Genomic DNA, 5,774 nt, shown 5'->3' on the forward strand with positions numbered 1-5,774 from the left:
CGTCCCCTCCTCTCCAACGGCCCTCCCTCCTCTCGGTGCGAGAACCCCGATCCCCTCCTCCTCCCTGACGTACCTCTTCGTACTACCACCGACATTCCTCAAAGATAATTTTTTTTAATTTTTATGATTTATTTTTTTATTTAAATTATAAATTTATTTTTATAATATTTATTTATAATTTTATAACGAAAGGTAATTTGTACAGAAGAAAAGTAATTTAACGTAAATATAATATTTATTTATAAATAAATTATCAAAATAATTTTCTACTTAAAATTGTTTGGATGGTTGGGTCCAAAATCCGTGGCCCAACCATTAAGTTTATATTTTTTAAAAATTTTACATTATATAGAATCATAGACCCATCTTTTGATTAATGTATATATTCTAAAATATCTGTATAATTATATTTTTTTATACGAATGGAAAAATTATGTACATTGATCAATTGATTGTCCAATTTAGATAGTTTGAGTATTGTAATTAATTCTATAGATAATTATGATAATCAATCAATGCACAATGGGGGTCGAAAAAAATTTCGAACAGTATTTTTCTTTAGTTTTCCTCACATATTTTCAACCGTGTGGGAAGAACTAAGAAAAAATATTGCTGAAATTTCTTTCGACCCTTATTACATATCGGTTGATTATCATAATTATCTATATAATTAATATAATTTTTAAATGAGATAGGACCTAACTTTACCTAATAGACAGCAATAGGATGCATTTATTATGTAAATCATTTAAAATATTTAGTACTTCCTCTTAATGAACATCTGTTTATATGTTCATGCAGTTACTTCTCACAATAATTTTCAATAAAATTTTCAATAAAATGGATCCAAGTCTTGTCACTGTTATCTTCCATTGGGATGGAAGGATCAGTCATAATGCTAACGATGTATATTATGATGGTGGAAGGATCCGGATGACAACGGTGGATCGAAACTCAATATATCTAGAACTTGCATGAGTCTGCTATGCTGTCACCAGATGGAATCCCAATCATTGTGAAAATTTCTATTATATAGATTTTCGATGTATACCGTTGGACAGTATTTAGCTATATCTATTGAAGATGATCAGAACACGAACATCATCTTGAGCATCCCATCAGAGGAGATTTTTCGAGCTGTTAAAATTTTTATTGAGCCGACAGTGGTAAGAGTTTCGAGTGGTGATGAACAGCATGTTAGTGTATCTCAGGCTGTATCTGCTCCACTTGCATAGTCAGAGATGGATGGTTCTCTATCTGATGCAGCTCTAATGATCGATGAAGCTGGATATCAGTACGAAAGCATCCCTGTATGTACCATTGGTGGACTAGCAGTATCCGTGATCAATAGTCCTCAATACATGGTAGGTACAGAGTATGCATATCAATATTCATATAGCACTGTATTTGATGATATGGATATCGGTCTTAGTTATGTGGCAGCTACCGTGGAGCACGTGGAGTATGAATCTTACAATCATGTATCACTTAATCAGCCACATACAATACGTACCGGACTAAGAGAATTGAGAACGTAATAGCTGAGATAACTTTATTTGAAAATGAAGCCGCTGTTAGTTATGATCCTAATCCTACTGATGATGAAGATGAAGATAATGATGTAGAGTCTGATGGCAGTGATAGTGGAGAATCTAGTAGAGAAGATGATGTCCCACCACATGAGGCATCCCTTGTTCTTGAATTCGGGCTAGTTGATGCATCCGATGATGATAAGACCGCATCCCATGGAGCTTTGTCAGAACATCCATTATTTGATGGGAATGAAGAGTTAAGAAAAAAATGATATTTGGGTCGAAAGAATAAGTCCAACGTGTCGTGAAACAGTATGCTATTCGCACCCACCATCCTTTCAAAGTCATCGAGTCAGATAGAATTAAATGAAGCATCATGTGTAAATAGTCTGATATTTGTAGTTGGCATCTTCGTGCATTCCTTCGGATCAAGATGCAGTGATGGGAGATTATGGTATATAAAGGGTCACATATATGCTTGAATACAGATGTAATGCGAGATCATCCACAGCTTGATGCACGCATGATTGCCGTGTCATTAGAGGATCAGTTAAAGCAGAGATATCCATATCCATATCAGCCTATCAGGTTTATGTACGTGATGCATAGCAGTGCAAGACATCTTACTGAAAGACGTGGATAGCTAAACAACTTGTTATGAGCGAGCTGTTTGAAGATTGGACAGAGTCCTTAATACCTTGGGTTCTTAGCTAGTTGCAGTTTATCGTGCCAATAAGGGGACTGTGATAGATTTTGCAAAATTTCCTACAACAGAGGCAAACACAGAGGTGTTCCATCAAATTTTTTGGATATTTGATCCATGCATTCAGGGCTTCCAGTTTTATCACCCACTGATTAGTATTGATGCAACACATCTGTACGGTCGATATAAGGGTACTTTCATAATAGCTGTGAAAAGGGATGAAAATGAGAGTATCTATCCTCAAGCATTTGCCATTTGTGAAGGCGAAAATCGTAGTAGTTGGTCATGATTTTTATGGCATTTGTGCTATTATGTGGCACGTGATCGTACGAGGATTGACATAATTATAAACTGGCATAAAAAAATATTAGCTACTATTTCAGATCAATCTGTTGGATGGACAGCACTATATGGATATCATAGATTATATCTTTGACATATTGAGACTAACTTAAATGGTCGATTCCATGATGCTGTATTTTTAGCTTATTTTCAACAAACTACAAACCAAAATCAACTCTGAAAGTTTGATCGAAGCATGCAACATATTGATAGAACATGGTCCAATTACTTCCAATATCTGAAAACATATCCACTTGATGATTTGAGTAAATGGGCACTGGTGCATGAAATAAGTGGATGTAGGTATGCAATAATGAATATCAATCTATCTGAAAGCTTCAATAAGATGTTGAAGGGGGCTTGCTCATTGCCTATTATCGCTCTTGCTCGTCTTTCCTTCGAATGCTTGTCGAAGTGGTTCAGTGTCAGATGTAAAATTGCTGCACGAAGAAGGGAGACCGGTAAGATATTCACAAATAAGATTAGACGAAAGTTAAATGCACGGCAGCTAAAGTCTAGGGAGCATTGTGTGATTAAGTATAATAACCAACCTGATTTGTATGAGATTCGATTGAGACGAAGGTATTACAGTCCTGATGAACTTGATTATACACAGACAATTAACTTAGGGGCACGCACATGCATATGTAGGAAGTGGCAGTTACTGCATTATCCATGCTCCCACTTGTTTGCTGTTTGTGCTAGTGAAAATTTAGACTGAAAGCAGTTCGTTGATGACTGTTATAGTATTACACATTATGAGCAATCATATGTATTTACCTTTCATCCTCCAGAGAGTCGGCATTATTGGCCTGAGTGAACTGCACCGAGACTGATACTACACCCATCCACAAGAAGACAAGAAAAGGAGCATCCATAGTCAAGGAGGATTCAAAATGATATGGATGCAATGGAGAGTCAAAATATTGTATGATGCGGATTGTGCAAGGAGATAGGGCATAATTGGCATAGATGTCCCCAACGGCACTGATTTATCTCTACTTTTCATGTGATCTATCTCTATGTAATGCTTGTATTCTTTTTAAACTATTTTGATTATGTAATCATATCATATAAACGCTTGAAAAAATGTACGAAATGATCATATTATTAATATTGACTATTTAATATTCTTACTATCTTTTTCGTATACTTGTCTTTACATTTTGCACCTTAGACATAGCTGGTTCAGACTTCGATGTACATCCAGAGCCGATTGATCCTATCATGCTCTATCTCCAGACTCGACATCGTAGTGACAGTATATATTCTGGGGAGGACATGGGGCTCCTGCACTGCAGATACAGAGGCTCCATCACGATGCGCACCTAACGGCCACATCAAAGGATTGTAGAGTATTTTTATGTGGCTAGTTTTTATGAAGTTTTAGAGTTTGTGAATACAGCTTGATTGGACTCTAATTACAGCCATGGTAGAGTGATGGCATCAGGAGATCGACACTTTCCACCTCCACATCGGAGAGGCGACGATCACGTTGCAGGACGTTGCTGTTCTACTTGGATTACGAGTGCATGGGCCTGCTATTACTGATACTATGCAGATCATTTTGTCGGATCTCTGTGAGGAGTTGTTTGGGATTAGATCATCAGAGGTGATATTGTTGGGGTTTTCATTGAGATTTCACTGGCTTCACGATATGTTCCACCATTTACCGAATGATGTAGATGATGAGACCGTACAGAGGCATTCACGGGCATTTATTCTTTGTCTTATCGATGGGCATCTATTCATCGATAAGTCTGATTTTTATGTGCAGTTATTGTACTTATCCCTACTACGTGATCTCGACGCATGTGGGCAGTAGAGTTGGTGCAGTGCTACGTTAGCCTTCTTGTATCGCGAGCTCTGTAGGGCCAGTAGATCAGATGCATGTGAGACTATAACAAAATCTATTTTTAGTGGCAAATAATTAGTGGCAAAAGCCTAATTGCCATGAATACAATTTAAGATATCAAAATTTAGTGGCAAATAAAAATAATTGCCATTAATTTTTATATTTTGGTGGCAAATGTATAAATTGCCATTATAAATCATAGTTGTACTGACATTTTTAGTAATTGCCATTATAAATCATAGTTATACCGATATTTATTAATAATTATCATTATAAAATATATTTTTATCAATATTTATTAATAATTATCATTATAAGATATATTTTTATCGATATTTATTAATAACTATTATAATTTATTTATAATTTATTTATTATTTTTTGCTTATGTATTCTTTTTTTTTCTGCCAATTCGATGCTCACGCTTCTTTTGTTTCGCACGCAAAAATTTTCTACCCCGGCCTACTCAGTCCCGCGCACCCTTGCCTCGTTCCCTTCCCTTTAATTCATCCCAACAAGTGACTAAAGAAAAATCCTCATGCCCTAGCTGTTGCTTCGATCACCGTTCGTCGCTCCAAAGGTTAGCTTTTACCTTCTTATCGTTCTTGTGCCCTATGTCCTTAGAGATTTGCCCTATTTTCTTCGCCGTCAGACTGATGCTATTCCTCTCTCCCCTCTATCTCTCTCTCTATCTTCCTCTATTCGTCTCTCCCCTCTCTTTCGCCATCCCCCATCTTTATCTTCTATGGCTCTTCTCGTGAGAAGGCAAGATCTCCTTCCCTTTTTCTTCGAGCACCGAGGCCTCCTCCGACGATTACTTCCTCCGACAGCCGTCGAACCTCTCTTTCTCTTCTTCTCCTTCTCTCTCGGTCTCCCTCTCTTTCTTTCTCCCCTCTCTCTCCCTCCCTCCCTCTCCTCCCCACTCTTCCCCCATCATCTCCCCTCTCTCTAGTAGATGGCCAACTCCGAGTCCTTTTTTCTCTTCTTCGGTTGATGGCGAGGGTATCCTGGCTCTTCATCCTACTCCCCCATCTCCGGTCGTGAGCTGGCCATACTCGAGACCCCTCCCTGTTGTGCAGTCATAAATGATACTGATAATGATCTAGAAGCAAAGAAAGGATCATGTCTCTTTCCAATTGAAGGGCAGTCATATGGAAGTGTTGAAACATTTATGATGGATAACAAAATATGGACTTAAGCACATCGATATGTACTTTTTAATTATGAATCTAAAACGATAGCACATCTTAAAAAATTAGTACAATACATATGTAAATATTGTCTATATATATATAAATTCAATAATCATGTTTTTACATATTGTAGGGAACACATGAAGAAG

General features: G+C 37.1%; 1 pseudogene; it reads right to left on the reverse strand.

Annotated features, from left to right (window-relative positions):
- Positions 1 to 2,811: 2,811 nt before the first annotated feature.
- LOC114913667 (uncharacterized) overlaps positions 2,812 to 5,774 on the reverse strand; it is a 16,509-nt pseudogene continuing 13,546 nt past the window's right edge.

Source organism: Elaeis guineensis, chromosome 4 (genome assembly GCF_000442705.2).
Source record: "Elaeis guineensis isolate ETL-2024a chromosome 4, EG11, whole genome shotgun sequence".
Taxonomy (NCBI): Eukaryota; Viridiplantae; Streptophyta; class Magnoliopsida; order Arecales; family Arecaceae; genus Elaeis; species Elaeis guineensis.